Genomic DNA, 21,720 nt, shown 5'->3' with positions numbered 1-21,720 from the left:
ATCTTTAAGAGAAAAATTAAAAACACAGGATATGGTTTACACAAAAAAATAGAAACATATATATGAGGAAGATATGTACCGCAGGTATCTGAGATAGCAATTTTTATAACATATTAATATAATTTTAAGTAAAGTGAGAAAAATAGTAAAATAACAACATAGGTAATAGAACAATAGATCAAAAAAAGAAACAATATTCATAAACATATATGCACGTAAAGAAATAGACACAGAATTAATAAAACAACAATATAAGAATATCAGAGAGAAATAAATGTGGCAATAACTTACAGGGTGAGATTTTTACATGTTCCTCTAACAGATCAAGTAGAGTTTCAAAATAAGCAAAAGTATTTTTAAAAATTACAAAAATATGATTAGTAGGTACTATCTAATAGATACATACAAACCCAACAAAGAATATACATTTTTTAAGGACATATAAAACAGTGACAAATATTAACATGTAAGAGATTACATAGTGCTATTAAATAATAAAAAGTAGGGAACGGGAATATAAAGTGTGGGAGTTGAAATTTCAAAAAGAGAATAAAAAGTTTGGGGTTGCAATTTTTTAAAGGGCTACAGTGAAGTCTTCATTTATAAATTGACATTTGAATAAAGACTTGAAGGAGAGGGAGTGACCCATGTGAATGTCTGGGGGAAGAATATTGCAGGCAGAGATTACATATACTATTTTATATTTAGCTCATACTTACAATTGTGCCTTGTTGTATATGGGGTGAGTGAGCCGATATGGTTAGGCTTTGTGTCCTGACCCATATCTCATCTTGAATTGTAATCCTCATGATACCCATAGGTCAAGGGAGAGACAAAGTGAAGGTAATTGAATGGGGGGCAGTTTCCTTCATGCTGTTCTCATGATAATGTGTTCTCACAAGATCTGATGGTTTTATAAGGAGCTCTTTCCACTTCCCTCCACAGGTCTCTTTCCTGCCACCTGTGAGGAAGGCGACTTGCTTCCCCTTCACTTTCCACCACAATTGTAAGTTTCCTGAGACCTCCCAGGCCATGCTGAACTGTGAGTCAGTTAAACCTCTTTCCTTTATAAATTACCTAGTCTGAGGCAGTTCTTTATAGCAGTATGAAAATGGACTAATACAAGAGTGAAATGGGAACCCACTCCCTGCCCTACAGGTGGGAGCCTGAACTGGTGTGGCCAATTTCAAGGGCAAATCTTGGTAATACTAAGTGAAATTGCATGTGTGTATGGCCATGGATGTAGGAATCCTACTCTTGGGTATCTACTCCAGAGAAAGCCACGCACAAATCTATCAAGAGACATGCATGACATATTTATTCATAAGATACGTGTGGTAGTAAGGAAGTAGATTAATCTAAATGTCTATTACCAAAAGGTTGGGTAAATTAAAAAGAAGAGGGTGATCAATACAAAGCAGAATTATAGTCAGAAGACAAAAACTAGATGCACTTGGAGGAATAAGGTTAAATGTTAAAAACACAGTATTTATTGAATAAATTAAGAAATAAATAACATGTATAATTTTATTTGTGAAAATTAAAAATGTATATTTATATAAAACAACAAAATATGTGTTAAGCTTGACTGTATATCTAAGAAACATCAAATATGCTAGTCTGGATGTTTTGAGGAACAAAGGGGAAAAGGGGAGGGAGAGAAAATAAATAGAAGATAAAATACAAAGTAAAATAAAACAAGTATGAGGCCTTGAAAGAATCGGGATAATTACCATGAAACAGAGTAAGATTGACTCAATTATATGCTTCATCTAAGGTTGAAAACAAAAACAAAAACACAAACAACAAGACAGTTGAATATAAAATTATGCAGGTAGTATATAAAGACGAAAAATAAAAAGTTCAGACTAAAAACTAGAAAGAGACATATAGATCATATTTGTGTGTGTGTATATGTGAGTGTGTGTATATGTGAGTGTGTACATGCACACTCACACATACATTTCCAGTTGGTGGTATATAGGTGTTTTATACTGTTTTTAGAACTTTATTTATTTTGTGTATTACCACACTGAAGCTCTTTTCTTACAATCAGAGACAAGGAAAAAAGGAAAGAAAAAGTGCCTAAAGGCATCTATATTTCATTTTGACATTTTCCTTTTTAATGTCATAACATGTAAAAATGTAAAGTGAATTAAAAAGATATCAAGCAAAGAAAAAAGCTGATGAAATTATTAAACCAAATAGTCAAGAAAAGGCAAAGGCCTAACTTGTTTACATGCATACCTCCTGATTATAAGACCAATACACAGGCAAGCTTGACTGCCTCTTAAAGCTAGTTTTTGCTGCATTGTTAACTGCTTCTCTAGCACATATCAAATTCAACATTTTACCCAAGCTCATTAGTTGAAAGACTAAATATGGAGCCTTTGGTTCTCTCCTAAAAGGGCCTCATTACTATGACTAAAGTTTAAAAAGAGTATCATTACTAAGCCTGCAAAAATGGTCATGCCAATAATGAGATGGAAAAATCCAGACATGTGGTGCTTTCTAAAGAAATAATAATTTTTTTAAAAGGGTAATTCCCTGATGTCAAGGCTTGGCCATTTTTAACCTCCACAAGCTATTTAAAAGATCAGACTTTTGATCCTAAATCAAGAAATCCAGTTTAGACCCTTGCAATTTTGCTGCCTTGGGTCACTAAAACATAGGCTGTAGCTATCCTGGAATTCCAAGAAATTCACAAGTATAGAGCACTTGGTCCTAAGAGATGTTGGCAGACCTTTGTAAAATAAGGATGAAAGCAACTTCATCCCAATACTTCTTATGGTACCCTTTGGTAGAGACAAAGTCTACCAGGACTGTTCTGGGCTGAAAACTCTAAAAATTATTTCAAACTGATGGTATTTCCTTTTTCTTAATAATACACATATCACATTTTTTCTCATCTTTCTGTAACAATTTTTCTCCTCTTTCCCCTCCTTCCTCTCCTCCTCCTCTTTTTTCACCTTTTGCTTCTTCCTTCTCTTCATCTCCCTCATCCTTCTCCTCCTTTTCCTGCTCCTCCTCCCTTTTCTTCATCTTCTTTTTATGTCTTCTTACTTGTTTTTATTACTTTCTTCTTCATCAGAAAACTAGCTTCTAACTGACTCAAATATGTTTCAGGAAGTAGTGCTGGTTTTCAACAAAAGAGTTATTATGATGTCACCATTTTCATTATTTTAACAGACATATATTGAATATCAACTATGGCCAATAACTAGGCATACCATTTTCATAGACATAGCTACATCCTCAGATGCATTCTGTCCCCAAGATCCTAATTTTATAAATGGAAAAACCAATGTGCATTGTGTATTTCACGTGGGGTAGATTGTATGTTAAATTCTTTATTTAAATCATTTTATAAAATATTAAGAACACGCTACGTATTATATCTAGTTAGACCATGATACAGATGAAAGAATTGCACTTCAATAGTATACTACATTTCACAGTTCACAGAGTTAGAAAAAGATATATGTATATCAACTGAATCCAGATTTGTCTCATGCCAAAACAAGTACTCTTTCTACTAGTAATTGCATTGCCCCCAAGAGATTGAAGGGAGATAAATAAAGTGGCAGAACTAGGTTTAAGACCAACTTATATCAAGTATAATTGACTTTCTACTTTAGTGCATTGATACTTCTCTATAATCTTATTTCAGCTTAACATGGAATCATACATTATTTTTGACTTCCAGACTTTGAAATTTGTTCTATTTGTTTCTTCAGCTGGGCAATGTAGGAAGGCATGTTATAGTAGATAAATACCTTCCAAGAATACACACTTTGTAAAAAAAATATTGTCAACATTAATATGAACTCATTATAAAATGATGGCTGGCAATTTTTGTCCCAGTGGCATATGGAGGAAATTCAGTTCAATTCAAGAAACATTTATTGGTTGGGTGCAGTGGTTCACACCTGTAATTCAAGCAGTTTGGGAAGCCAAGGCAGAAAGATTGCTTGAGCCCAGGATTTCAAGATCAGCCTGGGTAACTTGCCCAGACCCTGTGAGCTGTGTTAATGTCACTGCACTCCAGCCTGGGTTACAGAGAGAGACCCTGTCTTAAAAAAGATTATGGAGCATCTGTTATGTGAAAGGCACCATGAGTCTTTCAGGATACAAAAATAAATAAATACATAAAACTATCTCTGATCTCAAAACAAAATACACTAAAACAGAGAATCACAATTAAATGTACCCATGCTGAGTTAAAGTTAAGCCCCGGGAGCTTTGCCAGCATAGCAGAGGGGAGCCTACATGTGCAAGGTGAGAATGAAGAGATGGGAAGGGTGATTATCTAGGGAACACGGTTGATGTTGAAACATCAATAACAAGAAAAAGTCAACTGGATGGAGAAGAGAACAGAAAGCTCTCAGAGGAAGTACTGTGAGCAGAGGCCTAGGGGCGAGAAACATGTGGAGAATTTAGAGGATGGTGATTAGATTGGTTCATCTTGAGCTTAGAGGTCTTGTGGAAGACTAGTGTGAAATGATAAGTGGAGGTTTTTCCTGTAAGGCCCTTTAAGTGAGACTGAGGGACCCAGGATGAATTCTCTGGACTGAGGATGGGGTCATTGTGAATTGGGATTGCTATTGGGAGCCAAGAATCAGCAGTGTTCTCCTTTCTGTATTGTACATAAGAGAAATCTGCATCCCAGAGAGAGAAAGTGACTTTCTCCAAGTCTCACATCTAGTCAATTGGCAGAGCCATTTATTCAGCCATTCAATAAATATAATAGTTATTAAGTGCTGATGATGATAAGGATACTGCAAGACCCACAGTGTTCTACCTTCTAGATTTAGCTACCACTGAGCATTTAAAAATAACTACCATGTATTGAGCTTTTACAATGTCCCAGAAATAGTAATGAGCTGTTTAAGTGAATTATCTTAATTTTAATAGAATTATCTTAATACATAATAGAATTCTTTAATAGAATTATCCTAATTTTAATATGAAAATTATCTCACATTCCCTACTTACCACTAGATTCTAAACTTGTAAGAATGGGCAACCTGTCTTATCTCATTTCATTGATGTATTTTCAGAGCCTAGAACTGTTCCTGGCATGTAGTAAGGGCTCAATAAATATTTCCATTAAAAAGGCCCCTATTAATTGGCCACTTTTGTTAAACCCATTTTTTCATTAAGATTAAATAATCCTTCTGACTCTCAGGCCAGGGTTCTTGGCTCTGAGCAAATCTTTCCTCTCCTCAGCACCCATCCCATCTCTCTTCACTCTCTGGGAAGCCAGATAAACAACTGCAAATATAATCTCATTTTCAAAGAGCTTGATCTTTCCTCCCAAGGCCCTGACATAATCCGCCAGATGTGCAGGAAGGCAAATGTGTTTCCCAGAAGCCTCTTCTAAGCAGGAGGCAATAGTTCCATGGTATGGCTTGCAGGTGGTACCCATTCTAACATCAGGGAGACAGAACTTGGAGGGAAGGTTTCAGCTTGGGACAGGATGGGAGAGCCCTGTGGGGGAAGATTCCCAGGGAACTGTGGAAAAAAACACTGCAGATGAATCTGAGGGTGGTTACAAGGACCCACCTCCAGAGGCTGCGGACCTGATGTAGAGACAGAGATGTCATCAACCCTTCCAGAGTGAATGCTGTGTGACTGTAACTTTGTGCACATGCTACTCTTTAAGCCCTCTGTAAGATTCATCTGTGACCCATGGCTGCTTACAGAATTCCAACCCACAATTGGTACCACTTGATCTCCCCAACTCCACCCCTTACTGCGTCCCACATATGCCCAGCCCACCCTCACAATCCTCTCCACCAATCCTTTGACTTTTCTTTGAATAGTATATTTAAAATACTAAAAATGCATTTGGAATCTATGTAGTTATATGATCTCAAAGTTGGAAAGAAGCTAAAAGGTCGCTGAGCCCAATGTCCCATTTAGTGCAGAAAAAAAGCCCTTTGAAGTGGCTTAAATCCTGGATGGTTAAAATGATGTGAACAAAATCAATGTTTATTAAGGAAATGTTTAGTTTTTTCTGATACATGGAATAAGTACACCTCAGAGCCAAGACGGAAAAAGAGGGAATCTTTGGTAAACAAAGATTGACTGAAACAGCAAGGTTTTTTTTAATTTAACTGTGCATTAAGCTGGTCATTGAGTGAAAAATTTACAAAGCAATGCACAAGACTTCATAAGTAAATGGAATACTTTATATCATTATAATTATAATGTTCCTTGACCTCTTTCAACACACACAAAAAAACCCACAGAAGTTCATTAAAGTGGCTAAAATATACAGGACTAAAGACGATTAGAATTTATTGAATTATCAATAGAACACATTAGATTTTTAATTTTATCAAGCTGTTAGATATAAAGTGGTCTGTCACTGTTGTTACGTTTGTTTCTGTTTTGGATTGTTCATTTTTACTTTTCCCTTATTACTGATGAGGTAAATCATATTTTTATATTTTTAGGCCATTATAAGCCATTATGTTTTCTCTTCTGTCAATTGGCTATATATAACCTTGGCTCATTTAAATTGACATTTTTATTGATTTTTAAGGTTCTCCATATATTATGGGTACCAACCTTTTATCTATCTTTGAAATACTTTACAATAAAAGATTTTTAAAAGACTTACCTGTAACAATCTCATTATTTATTTTGCCCAAGAGACGTATACATTGTTACTATTTTCTTTTTTGTCATTGAAGAAGATGATGATGAGCAATAAGTAGCAAGTTCATTACATAGGTCACATCCCTGCAATCTAGATTCATGGATGGATGAGTCCGCATACACCCACTTTTTTCACTGAAGGAAGAGCCCCAGTTGCTGGTTCTAGAGATCTCCTTCATCTTATCATCTTTCTTTGAGGAGTACAGGTTGCTTGTGAATCCACTAACACTGAGCCTTTGGGAAGAGGAGTAGGAGAAATAAAACCAGAGACTAATTAAATTCAGCATATCTTTGTTTTTTGTCTGTTTTTTTTTAAATATAATTTTATCTTATTTTTTGTTGAAGTACAATCAATAAATATTGCTCAGTATATATTTAAGGTGCACAATGTGATAATTTGATAAATGTGTACATTGTGAAGTGATCATCAACATCAAGCTAATTTATACATCTGTCACCTTCTTTCATGTGTGTGTGTGGTGAGGATACATAAGATCTACTGCCTTAGCACAATTCAAGTATACAATACAGCCTTGTTAACTACAGTCACCAACATTATTATGCTATGTTTGAGATCCCCAGAAGTTATTCGTCTTACAGCTGAAAGTGTGTACATTTTGAACATCTCCCTATTTCTCCCACCTCCTACCCTTTGGCAATCACCTTTCTACTCTGCTTCTGTGAGTTTGACATTTTTACATTCCACATGTAAGTGAGACCATGCAGAATTTGTCCCTCCGTATCTGGTTTATTTCACTTAGCCTAATATTCTTCACGTTCATCCCTGCTGTCGCAAGGCAGAGTTTCCTTCTTTTTTTCTGGCTGAATATATTTCATCGTGTATATATGCCACACTTCTTTTATCCATTTATCCACTGACAGACACTTTGGGCGTTTCCATATCTTGGCTATTGTGAATAATACTGCAATTAATGTGGGTGTGCAGATATTTCTTTGGCATCTTAAGTGCATTTCCTTTGCAATGGAATTAATAGCCATAAGTGGGATTTATGGAGCATTTTTTTAGTGGTTTTACTATTCATTTTTTGAGGAACCTCCAAACTGTTCACCTTAATGGCCATGCCAATTACACTCTTACTAATAGTGTAAGGGTTCCCTTTTCTTCATACCCCCAATAACACTTGCTATCTCTTGTCTTTTCAATAATAGCCATCCTAACAGGTATGAGGTAATATCCCAATGTGATTTTTATTTGCAATTCCCTGATGATTAGTGCTGTTGAGCACTTTTTAACATACCCATTGGTCACTCATATGTCTATTTGTGAGAAATATCTATGCAAATCTTTTGCCTATTTTTAATTGGCTTGTATGTTGTTATTTTGTTTTGTTTTCTTCTTAGAGTTTTGCTAAGTTTTATGAATTTTGAATATATTTTTGATATTAATTCCTTATCAAATGTGTAGTTTGCAAATATTTTCTCCCATTCTGTGGATTGTCTTTTCATTTTGTTGATTGTTTTATTTGCTGTGCAGAAACTTTTTAGTTTAATATAGTCCCATTTGTTTGTTTTTGGTGTCTGTGATTTTTTGTGTCATATTTTTAAAAATCATTGCCAAGACCAAAGAGATTTTTCCCTAAGTCAAAGAGCTTTTCCCTTATGTCTTTGAGTAGACATTTTATAATTTCAGGTCTTACATTCTTTAATTCATTTCTAGCTACGTTTTGCCTGTGATATAAGATAAGAGTTCAGTTCTATTCTTTTACTTGTGGATATCCAGTTTCCCAACACCATTTATTTAAAGACTGTACTTTCATCATTGTGTATTATTGGAGTTTTTGTCAAAGACATGACCTTATAGGCATGGGTTTATTTCTGGATCCTGTATGCTGTACCATTGGTCCATATGTCTGTTTTTTTAATGCCAATGCCATATTTTTGCAATTACTATAGGTTTGTAATATAGTTTGAAATCACAATGTATGATTCCTCCAGCTTTGTTCTTGCTCAAGATTGTTTGGTCTATTCAGGGTCTTTTGTGGTTTCACGTGAAGTTTAGGACTGTTTTATCTATTTTCATGAAAAAAATGCCATTAAAATTTTTATATGGATTGCATTGAATCTGCAGCTCGCTTTGGGTAGCATAGATATTTTAACAATATTACTTATTCCAGTCCATGCACATAAAACATCTTTCCATTTAGTTGTATCTTTTTCAACTTCTTTAATCAGTATCTTATAGTATTCACTGAACACATCTTTCATTTCCTTGGTTAAAATTTTTCCAAAGTCTTTTATTTTATTTTTTGATGCTATTGGTAAATGACAATATTTTCTTAATTTTTTTTCAAATAGTTTAAGGGTATATATAAATGCAACTGATTTTTGTCAGCATCTCTTAATGAGGACACTGAGGAAGGGACAGAAGAACTGATATATAAGCAATAACTGCAATAAGAACACAAATTTTCTAGACAAATTGAGATTTATAATTTGCAAAGCACTTCATATTATTAGATCTTATCTCATTGGATCTTCCTAGAAATAGACTTAGTATTTTCTCTTTTTCACAAAGAGGGAAATCAAGGTTTGGAGGAGTGTCTAACTAAGTTAATACAGCTATCAATTAGCAAGGCAGGGGTTCAAAATTATTATCTTCTAGTCCTAGATCCTTTTGTCTGTTATTTGAGGGCAGATATATTTTAATGAATTGGCATATAAGCTGCCTATGCTAGAGCTTCAATTCACTAACGGAACCACAAAATACATTTTATAGTGTAAATTGCTTGTCCTGTTAAAATTGCATTTACTTTCCCAACTTTTAAAAAGTGAAAGGATGAACACAAAAGCCAGTAAATTAAAAGTAAAATTCTCTGCAAGCTGACCTGCTACATGAGAGTCCAGATGTTCATCACCTACTATTAAAGGCCATTTACACAAGAATTTCTTTGCTCCACACAAGCAACCACGTGAATTATCATTGTAATAATAATAATAATAATAATAATAATAATAACACTTGCTTTATTCATTCTTCACTAACAAGCCCTGGTACAGAAGCCAAACAGAACATTTTACTTCCCTCAAATACACATTTTGATATATGTATTCTTTTTTCTTAAGAGTTGTCATGAGTCCTTTAAATTGTCTGAAAGAGACTTCTAAGATAATGACAGCCAATACAGGCTAAATTTTGCATTGTTACATTCTCACAAACTGTCACCAAATGCCTGGTTCTGTGAGGCCTTTGTTGATCTTGGGGTCCACTCATAATGCTGCCCTTCAGAACCTGAATAAATTCAGATGCTCAGCCACAGCTTCCAGAATCCATTTCTCTCAAGTCCCATGGTCCCATGGTAAATATCTTTTTTTTTTAATGTCCCCTTTTCATTTTATTTTTGCTTATTGAAATACCATGTTAAGATTTGGCTCAAATAAAAACTTAAAGCCTTTTTCCAATACTGTTCCTTCCCTTTTGCATGTGCAAATGTCACTCTGTAACTCATTGCCATCAGCACACTATACCAGCTGCTTGGGAATGCTTTACCTGCCCTGTGAGCCTGGAAGTTGCTTGAGGGAAGGGACTGATACATCAGAGACAGCCTTTTGTAAGCCTGGACTATGTTCATGTTAATGCTCTTGCTCTCTGTTAAGGGCCAGAGTCATATATGCTGCAGAGGATGTGCTGTGTTTTCCTGCACATGGCTGGGGGCGGGGATGCAGCTTCTGTTGAGGCTCTGAGTAGCAAGCGATGACCATAAAGGCATTTTACCACACCCTTCTCATCACCTCAGCAATCGGAAACACTGATCCCAAAGGAAAGACAATCATAGAGCACTCAGGGCAAAGAGACAGAGTGCTCACTCATTCAACAAATATCTATTGGGCATCTTCCATGTGCCAGATACTGTCTCAGGGGCTGGGGATAGGAGGCTAGAGGAGGGCACAAGACTCATGGTGCTTATAATGAGAGGATAGATATAGACAATCCATCAAATAAATAAGTGAAACGAGACACATGTTTAATGGGAGAAATCATATAGAAAAAAATTAAATAAGATGACTATAGTTAACATTAATTTGATTGTACATTTCAAACTAGCTAGAAGAGAATAAGTTGAATGTTTCTAGCATAATGAAAAGCTAAATATTTAAGGTATTGGCTATCCTAATTACCCTGATTAGGATTATATGAAGGTATGAAATTATTACATGTACTCCCAAAATATGTACATCAAATATGTATCAATATAAATAAATAATAAAGCAGAAAAAGGAGACAAGAGTTCAGTGGGAATATTATATAAGGTGGTCAGAAGCGGCTTTCTTGAGAAGATGTCTTTGGAGCAATGACCTGAAGAGGTGATGAAGTGATCCAGGCACCTATTTATGGTACCTTACCTCTAGTCAGAGGAATGGCGAGTGCAGAGGCCCAAGGAGAGAGCAAGCGTAGCATGTTGGAGGAGGGACAAAGAGTCTAAGATAGTTGATGTGGAAACAGAAAGGAAAAGGTTATTGACATCATGGGGAGGCAGATTGGAGAGGGATTTGTAGGCCATTTTAAGGACAGACTTCCAGTCTGAGCAAGTTGCAAAATTTAAGAGAGTTTTAAGCTAAGGAGAGCTGTTATCTGATTTATGTTCTAAAAAAGCTGCTCAGTCTTCTGCCTTGAAACTAGGGGAATGGGGTAGCAGCAAAGATATTATTAGTTAGGAGGCTTCTGCACTAATCTAGCAAAATACGATGGCATCTTGCTGTGGAAGGGGGATAAATGGATTGATTCTATATTCATTAACGGATTGGAGATGGTAGAGGGATGTTGAACAAAAGAGGTCAAAGGTTACTCTAGCAACTGCAGGTTAGAACGGGCACTTCATGAGGTGGGGAAAACTACTAGAGAGCAAGTTTGTTTATTTGCTGTATATGTGGAAGATAAAAGGTTGGGTTGTAGTCATGTTAAGTTTGGGATGCTGATTAGACATACACAAAGAAATACTGATCAGGCAGTTCATTTAATGAACAAATCTGAAAGTCCAAGAAACAAGTCTGGGCTAAAAAATAAAACATTTTATATTTATCTGCAATAAGAATGCTTTTTCACCCAAAAATATTAAGCCTAGATAAGAAAGTGTCCAAAGACGAAGACCTGGGCATTTCAATATTAAGAATTCCAAAGAAAACTAAGGTGTGAGCAGAAAGAACAAGAAAAACAAGGAGAGTTTGATGTTGTGGAAATAAGCGAACATAATATTTTAAGGGAAAGCCATTATAAGGTGGTTATAGCTTCTCAAGAAAATATAGTTGGTTGTTTGGTCCTTTAAGGCTGCTGCATCTCAAAACAGCGTGACAAAGGTAGGATAGAAAAATGGAAAAAGAAATGTGTCTATCAACTTCCTTCTCTGTTCCTGTTTTCCATTGACAAAAGTCTTCCTGGTGGGTAGATTCCTGGTTTGACTCTACCAAGTATCATCCAGGTGAATGTGAAAAGGGTTTTACCACCCAGCCTGTGTATGCGGTCAGAGGCTCCATGGATCCTATCAAGACTGGAGCTGCTCGGGCTCTAACTGCAGTGGTCCTGATGGAGGCCATGACCAAAATTAGTCCCTCACCCAGGAAAAGGTGAAAGCTGGGCTTTGTAACTGTCAGGATAGTTTGAACCACCTGTGGTGCTATTCTGGATAGCAAACAAGGCAAGTGGATGAGCTTCAGGATGCATTTAACACCAAGTAGATATGGAATGTGTTTAAACTTGGTCAGTTTCCTCTGTGAAGGGAGGAGAAGTCATTCATTGCATTGCTGTTTTCTTTCTCAATTCCACCAAAACAAACTCTTACTTGTCTTTCTTGCTTAGTCATATATCGTGTCTTTCATAAAGCGTTTCTAAACAATTTCAGCCTTTCTTCCTCTTTTCTATCTCAGTGCCCGAACTGGTCAATCAAGGATTTTATTTTCAATTTTAAAATTCTGGGAATCCAGGTTTGATTCTACCAACTATCAGCCAAGTGAATCTGAGTAGACCACTCTTCCTTTCTTTACATCATATCAATTTAGTACTTTGTGTAAGCTAGAGGAAATTATATTTGCTTGCAGTATCACCTAAGAAGATCATTAGGTTACCACAGGTGATAATACTTGATAAACCATAACATTGTGTCCATCATCATCATCATCATCATTCTATCTTTGTTTCCTGTGATTGAGACCTTGAGGCCAAGAATGACGCGTCTTCTTTTATCTGTCCCCCAAATTTCTAGTGCAATGATAAGCCACTCAGTGACAACTATTGGCCTAAACAAACTTGGAAAAGAAAAAAAAATACAAATCCTTTGCTTCAAATTCTTTGTGGAACTTGGTTAGCCATAAATAAATAAATAAGCCTATGAAAATAAATTACAAATCCAACTGTGTGCCTTGCCCTGAACTCTGTGTTTGACGTTAAAAACCAAGCCTCCCTCTTTTAAAATTGAAATATGAAACATTATGTGTGCTTATTTTTTCCCTTTTAAATACAGAGCTGTGGTTGCAGAAATAATTTAATATACTGCACTGCATTTCCACTGCAAGTGTGCCAATTCTGATTACATGTTTCCAGATGCCCTTGTTTGTTGTGGTTCTTTCACTAGTACCTGGCCAAGGAGCTGAATGGCTTATCTCTATAGGTAGCTCTGGCCAGCAACACTCAGCCAATAGGTGCTCTATGTACAAAGAGCACCCGCAGGATCATTCACCCTGAGGTCAGCATTCTGGAGTCCTCTGGACTCCCAAGCTCAGCACCTGTACTTTATGTTTAAGAGCCAAGAAATTGAGGAAGAAGTTGAACTGGCCAAGATAGCCCAGCAGGCAACAAGCCTAAAACAGATTTAATAAAAGATCTCATTCCTTTCCACCATGTTTTTGTGAGATATTTCATGGGAATTGCCACTTGGGAGGTGCATGCAGCCAACCTGGAGCATGGCCAACCACAAGCTTAAGGCTTTCAAAGGCTGACTCCTGGTCTATATGCAGAAAACCTCAAGGAGACTGCTCCCAAAATTCTCCAGCCCATGACCTTTTTGCAACAGTTTGAGAGCGGGCACTAGAAAGTATATTGTTTGAGTACATAGATTTACATTCTAATTGAAATGCAACGATTTATTCACTATTACCTTGGACAAGTCCATTTTTCTCTGCAGGCCTCACTCAGTATTCCCATCTCTAAAATGAGAGGCCTCAGGTATCTAAGGCATTTTGCAGTTATACTCTTTTGTAATATGCTCTGTGGAGTCAAACAACTGTGTTATATAGCAAAAACAAAACAAAACAAAAACCCCAAAAAAAAACAGCGCTCAATTTTGAGCCACACATCCTGGGTTCCTATCGGCTGTAGTTTTTACTACCTTCTGGCTACATGATTTTACCCAAGTTTTCCCCTCCCTGAGCTTCAGTTTCCCGAAATATAAAACAAAGAAGGAACTGAGCAAACACACCAAGCTCCATTTTGATATTCTGGCATCCTAGTTCACTGTACTCCTTTGTTTTATATCGGACAGCAAGGCTGTATCCTATACCCCATCATCTGCCACATCTAGAGAAAAAGAAACCTGTGAAAACTTCCAAGGGGCAATCAGAGATGCTCTCTTTAAACCCTCTCACCTCAGAAACGCTCGAAGTTTGAACTTCTCTCCCATAGTCCCTTTGCTCAGGAGAAAAGATTAAGGCATAGTCCTAGCTATAAGGATGCAGGAAAATGAGCTGCCTTGAGGTGAATCAAAATCTTCGCCTTCTACTTTTGGTTTTGCACTTACCAGTGTGTACTGGGGAGTGGCGGTAGGGTTAAGACTCAACATTTACTTCCTGAGTTTTGCAATTATTAAGTGTTGTCAGCTTTACACATGCATTCAGTGTCCCAATTACATTTGGGTTCCAGCCCAAACACATTTGCTCTGGTTGCTCCCATTGCCTAGAAAACCTATGTGTCTTCTCTTGCCCAGTGCTCTTCAATAGCAGATAATCATGATCATACGATTACTGCTAATAATAATAACAATAATAAAACAGCTATCATTTATTAAGTCATCATTATGTGCATAATAGCGCAGTGTGATTTACATACATATCTCATCTCTCCTAAAGTTGGACTCTATGTAAAGATTTTTTGGTATCTCTCACCTTGCCTAGGACAAGAAGAATGATAGGCATTCAAGAAACGATAGATTCAATTATCTCATTTAATCATCACATTGGATCAGAGGAAAATATGTCAAGAGATGCTCAGAATCTTCTCAAGGTCACACAGCTAATGTAAATGTCAGAGCTAAGATTCAAACAGAAGTCTGCAAGATCATAAATTTCATCAGGATCTGTATTGCAACAAAGTACCTGCATAAACTTCAAGCTTTTTTTTTTTTTCATCTCTCAGGGAAAAAGGCATCAGGTTATAATGAGAGCTGGACAAACTGGGAATAGCTAGTAAAAGCAACCTGGACATCGAAGTTTCTACGTGTGTGTTTTGTTAGAGAAATTGGAGGGAACAGTGTACATGGTAGCAGAGGAATTGCTGGTCAAATACCCTTTTCTCTTCCACTTGAAAGGCCTCTCTCTTTTAAGTACATATTGATTAGAGTCCAAATATCTCAATTCTATTCTTAGCCCAGCACCTTAATTACAATGGATTCTCAGTTAAACCTGATGGTTCAGTTACCCACCATCCTCCACTCCAAACCCCTTTTAACACAGAGATCACAATAATGCATCAGAATGGCTTTCTTTTTTAAAGAAGTGATGATCTATGAGAAAAGTGTATTAATAACATTATATTCATGTTAAACATTTTAACCTTAATGACCCAGAGTCATTTTTCTTGGCAGACAAAATCTCAATGCCTAACTTAAAAAACAGAGTTATATAACATTTATGGTTAAATAATAATATTAATAACAACAGCAACAACAACAATAATAATCAATTTTAAGGCATTTGCTATGTAGCAGGCACTATGCTAAAATAATTATATGCATCATTTCATTAAATACAATCAACATCCTATATAGTAATTACCATTATTATGTTTACTTTGTAAAACTTGGCCTTAGAGAAGTGAAGAAATTTATCCATGGCAGCTAGTGAGTGAAAGAATTTGCAATCTTTCTGGCCCTGGAGTCTGAGTTCTTAATTATTAACATAAACTGATTCACCCAGTGAGAAACAGGATGGTGTTTCAAGAGCTGTAAGATATAGATTTGGGACTCAGAGGGGTTAACTCCCAAAGGAAACAGACATAATATTAGTAGAATAAGAAAATGCACATGTGAGTGCTTTTGATTTTTTTAAAGGATTAGAAAAATCTAAGCAACTGCGCTGTATGTCATAGAATTTTACGTCAGGGACAAGGAGACCACCATGACCACCAGCAGCAGACCTTAATGCCTCTTTCACTTGAATATCACTTTATAGTTATCCGGCAAAGCTTAATCCACAGTACAGTTGCATAGTTTCTTGTGAGTAGCTTAGTCAGACTTGGACACTGTAGTGCAGAATGCCTAAGTGTTTGGCTTCAGATCAGAAAGTAATACATGGAAGCGCTAGGTGTCAAATCTTTGTCATTCTGTTCCAGTTACAGGATTCTTTCTTACAGATAAAAAAGAGTTTGATGAATTTTAAGCATCTTGACAAAAAGTACAGTTATTTGGTAGCATTGTCAAAATGGTTTTTAGAGACACTGGGGAAAAATCAGAGAGCAAATATGTGTTTTGGTTAATTCATCAGAAATATTATAACAACATTTAGGTCTTTCAGAAGGAGCTGCACACTATTAAATGCACCAAATCATGACCAGCAAATATGTAGGTTTTCTGGCTTTCGAGGACTGAAATTATGTAGCTTTTATTGAACATGGGGAAAAGGATCCAGAATTTTCCTTCTTCACAAATACTCAGGAATAAAATCACAGAAGATTTGGAGGTCAAGGACTTCAGTTAAAATCTTGAACAGTTTTCTCTACAAGATTGTGAGATCCATCACTAGATCCTTTTGGGATACTAAAGCTGAGTTATGAGTATGAATTTAAGCAATGGGAACCACCCTGTGTGTGTACATCTATGAAAATGTTCGATCCAAATGGAATCCAGATCACAGGGGCGGAATACGTCTGAGAGGCAGCATTGTTACTTATACCACAAATCATTATTTTTTTCTTTCCATTTTTTAAATTCCACTCCAGGATGAAACATTCAAGTTGTGGAAACATTCAAGATCAGTTTCTCTTAGTGGCTATCATGCACATACTGAAGCAAGATGAAGACTGGCCTTGAGTCATCTTGTGGAAGCTCATTTGGGGTGTCAATTCCAGGCTTGTGTTTGAAACAGGATTTGGGGACGTTAGTTCTAGGCTTCTGTGTAACTTAGATTTTTTTGTGTGTATGTTTTTTATTCTATCCTGGTGATGTTTTCCAGACTGAGTCCACTATTGTGGTTTCTATAGAAAAAGAGGAGAGCTGGAATAGTAATACTCCATGATGTATGTGGTTTCCTGCTCCATGTGTGGAGTTAGAAAGTGAAGAGGAACGAATGTAACATAGTGTGGGCTACTCCAGCAGAGCAGGGGCTTAGGGAGGGGCTTAGGAATGGCTTTGGGAGGGTAGGCCCTGAATTGTGTGTTGGCGGAGAGGCTAGGATAGTCAAAGCATCACACTTTGATTGCCTTCTCTACCTGTTTCCCTGCTATTCCTCAAATATGACAGGCATCCTCCTGCCTCAGGATCCTTGCACCAGCTGTGATCTCTACTCGGAATACTCTTCTTCAAAGCTGACTCCCATAACACCTACAATGCTCATTCAAATGCCGTTTTTTTCAATGAGGCTCACTCTGATCACCCTATTTCAAACTGCAATTTGCATCCTCCCTAAAGCCTTGTTTTTCCCATACTTACTACTTTCTAACAAACTTGTATTTTTATTTAAATTTGTTTTTAGTTCCCTTTTAGAAGGTATGCTCTGAAAAAGAGAGGATTTCCATCTACTTTGTTCACTGATAAATCCTAAGCACACAGAATAGGGCTAGCATAGGGTATAGGCACTCAAATATTTTTTAAATAAGTGGTTAATTTTTTTCATATTGTTTCCTTTAATTACTTTTTTATCACATTATGATAAAAAAAAGTCATAATATAAAGCCTGTCAATGTACTTCCTTTTAAAGTTATTTTTTTCTGCTGGGCACGATGGTTCATGTCTGTAATCCTAGCAATATGGGAGGCCAAGGTGGGCCTATCACTTGCAGATCAGGAATTCAAGACCAGCCTGCCAACATAGCAAAACCGTGTCTCTACAGAAAAATACAAAAATTAGCCAGGCCTGGTGGCACACGCCTGTAATTCCAGCTATTCGGGTGGCTGAGACAGGAGAATTGCTTGAACCCAGAAGGCGGAGGTTGTAGTGAGCCAAGATCATGCCACTGCACTTCAGCCTGGACTACAGAGTGAGACCCTGTCTCAAAATAAAATAAAATGAAGTTATTTTTTTCAAAAGGTACCAATTTAGTAAACATGCTCAAGGGATACAACTGTACCTACGTCCAAGTCATTTTAGTTTTACAAATATATAATTAGTCAAATCAAAAAAGGCATGTCTGACAGATGAATGAATGTTAAGACAATGCTAAATAACCTTTAAGGGGAAAGGGTGAGGAGGCAGAGGTGCTTGTATGTATCATCTTCCAGGAGCCAGGCATTGGCAAACACCACTATTACAAATAAAAGCCTGAGATTCTGAAAATTTAAGTGACTTATGGAGGTTACACAGCTAATAAAAAGAAGCAGTATGATTTAGATTCATTATTCCTGACTCCAAATCCTATGATTTACTGCAACATAGTGTACTATCTTCAAACTGTAAATTCTTCAGAAACGGTTATTGTAGATTATTTACATGTTGGATGCAGTAGTGTGCCATGCAGTTACCTTTCTTCAGGACTAAGGGGCTCCTTTTCCCTGATGTTGGGATTGCTGTTCACTATCAGCTCTCCAGCTACCAACTGCCCTCTACTTCAGGGAGCCTCCTCACCCTAGGTCACACCTCTTCCCAGGGCCAGCCCATATCCAGTACTCTTCAATGTGGGGTACAAAAATATGTTCCCCTTGCCTCATGTGGAACAACTCTGAAGGCCATCCCAGCTCCAGTGATTCCAGTGGGACTGATGGAAGCCTCTGTTGTGACTGCATGAGACCCAACTCTTCCCTTTGCCCAGCCCTGGTGCCTTCACACTCCCACAGGTGTATCTCCCAAAAGCACCCCTTGATGAACTTCTGACACACAAATCTCAGCCTTGGAGTCTGTTTACAGGGAGCCTGATCAATGTCAATATAGTAGGTGGTATTGTGGAGTTCAGAGATTAGTGAACTCAACAATACGGGTAGCATATACCTTAGATAAGGTCCCAGACCATGCGCAGTGTTGGGAACGCCTAGTTTCACAAAATTTGAGGCACTCTCTCCTAACTGCCAGAAGCACTTTGGCAAAAACAACTATGATACACAATTTCACCCTTTTGAGATCACCTGTTAACTTGACTACCTTGGTAGTACGTCACCAATTTGACAGTTCTATTTGTCCATTCTCACATCGTGATAAAGAAATACCTGAGACTGGGTAATTTATAAAGTAAAGAGGTTTAATTGGCTCGTGATTCTTCAGGCTGTACAGGAAGCATAGCAGCTTCTGTTTCAAGGGAGGCCTCAGGAAACTTCCAATCATGGCAGCAGGCAAAGAGGGAGCAGGCATCTTACAAGGCAGGAGCAGAAGCACGAGAGGGAAGGGGGAGATGCACACTTTTAAACAACCAGAACTCACAAGAACTCACTCATTGCCATGAGAACAGCACCAAGGGAATGGTGCTAACCCATTCATAAGAAATCTACCCCCAAGATCCAATCACCTCCCACCATGTCCCACCTCCAACATTGGGGATTACAGTTCAACAGGAGACTTGGTGGGGGGCAGGAGGGGAGGTGGACACAGATCCAAACCACATCAACAGTCATCACAGCCAGCAGGTAACTTACTCTGAAAGCTCCTACATTCAATAAATAAGACCAACTGTGAGCTGGGAATTATGCTGCATTACAAGAAAGTCAAAGATGCATAAACTTAGTTCTATCCTCAAGTAGCTCTTAGTTTAGAAGATGATTCTCTAACTTTTGTTCACCAGAACCACCCAACAAGCTTGTTAAAAATTCTCATGCTTTGTCTTGGAATTGGAACTAAGAATGATTTCTGCTGGGTTCTAATATTAATATTGTGATACAAGTTATTCATGAACCACTTGTGGAGAAACTGAAATCCCAAAGATGACATAAAACATACATTGCTAGGTCTAACCTTACTAAGCACCAGATACTGTGCTAGAATCTGTGAAGAATTTTATTTTTATTTTTATTTTTTATTATTATCATACTTTAAGTTTTAGGGTACATGTGCACAATGTGGAGGTTAGTTACATATGTATACATGTGCCATGCTGGTGTGCTGCACCCATTAACTCGTCATTTAGCCTCAGGTATATCTCCTAATGCTATCCCTCCCCACTCCCCCCACCCCACAACAGTCCCCAGAGTGTGATGTTCCCCTTCCTGTGTCCATGTGTTCTCATTGTTCAATTCCCATCTATGAGTGAGAATATGCGGTGTTTGGTTTTTTGTCCTTGCAATAGTTTACTGAGAATGATGATTTCCAATTTCATCCATGTCCCTACAAAGGACATGAACTCATCAATTTTATGGCTGCATAGTATTCCATGGTGCATATGTGCCACATTTTCTTAATCCAGTCTATCATTGTTGGACATTTGGGTTGGTTCCAAGTCTTTGCTATTGTGAATAGTGCCGCAGTAAACATACGTGTGCATGTGTCTTTATAGCAGCATGATTTATAGTCCTCTGGATATATACCCAGTAATGGGATGGCTGGGTCAAATGGTATTTCTAGTTCTAGATCCCTGAGGAATCGCCACACTGACTTCCACAATGGTTGAACTAGTTTACAGTCCCACCAACAGTGTAAAAGTGTTCCTATTTCTCCACATCCTCTCCAGCACCTGTTGTTTCCTGACTTTTTAATGATCACCATTCTAACTGGTGTGAGATGGTATCTCATAGTGGTTTTGATTTGCATTTCTCTGATGGCTAGTGATGATGAGCATTTTTTCATGTGTTTTTTGGCTGCATAAATGTCTTCTTTTGAGAAGTGTCTGTTCATATCCTTTGCCCACTTTTTGATGGGGTTGTTTGTTTTTTTCTTGTAAATTTGTTTGAGTTCATTGTAGATTCTGGATATTAGCCCTTTGTCAGATGAGTAGGTTGCAAAAATTTTCTCCCATTTTGTAGGTTGCCTGTTCACTCTGATGGTAGTTTCTTTTGCTGTGCAAAAGCTCTTTAGTTTAATTAGATCCCATTTGTCAATTTTGGCTTTTGTTGTCATTGCTTTTGGTGTTTTAGACATGAAGTCCTTGCCCACGCCTATGTCCTGAATGGTAATGCCTAGGTTTTCTTCTAGGGCTTTTGTGGTTTTAGGTCTAACATGTAAGTCTTTAATCCATCTTGAATTAACTTTTGTATAAGGTGTGAGGAAGGGATCCAGTTTCAGCTTTCTACATATGGCTAGCCAGTTTTCCCAGCATCATTGATAGACCGCTAGCAAGACTAATAAAGAAAAAAGGAGAGAAGAATCAAATAGACGCAATAAAAAATGATAAAGGGGATATCACCACCAATTCCACAGAAATACAAACTACCATCAGAGAATACTACAAACACCTCTACGTAAATAAACTAGAAAATCTAGAAGAAATGGATAAATTCCTCGACACATACACTCTCCCAAGACTAAACCAGGAAGAAGTTGAATCTCTGAATAGACCAATCACAGGATCTGAAATTGTGGCAATAATCAATAGCTTACCAACCAAAAAGAGTCCAGGACCAGATGGATTCACAGCCGAATTCTACCAGAGGTACAAGGAGGAACTGGTACCATTCCTTCTGAAACTATTCCAATCAATAGAAAAAGAGGGAATCCTCCCTAACTCATTTTATGAGCCAGCATCATCCTGATACCAAAGCCT

General features: G+C 37.3%; 1 long non-coding RNA gene across 1 annotated transcript in view; it reads right to left on the bottom strand.

Annotated features, from left to right (window-relative positions):
- The window catches only part of LOC130540473 (uncharacterized), a 37,019-nt gene that overhangs the window by 9,570 nt on the left and 5,729 nt on the right, over window positions 1-21,720 (bottom strand). The window contains exon 2 of the long non-coding RNA XR_008954443.1: window positions 6,629-6,900. This is a non-coding gene — a long non-coding RNA (uncharacterized LOC130540473). The remainder of the gene's footprint in view (window positions 1-6,628; window positions 6,901-21,720) is intronic.

Source organism: Pan paniscus, chromosome 11 (assembly GCF_029289425.2).
Source record: "Pan paniscus chromosome 11, NHGRI_mPanPan1-v2.0_pri, whole genome shotgun sequence".
Classification (NCBI taxonomy): Eukaryota; Metazoa; Chordata; class Mammalia; order Primates; family Hominidae; genus Pan; species Pan paniscus.
This window is presented reverse-complemented; position numbering and strand designations above follow the sequence as displayed.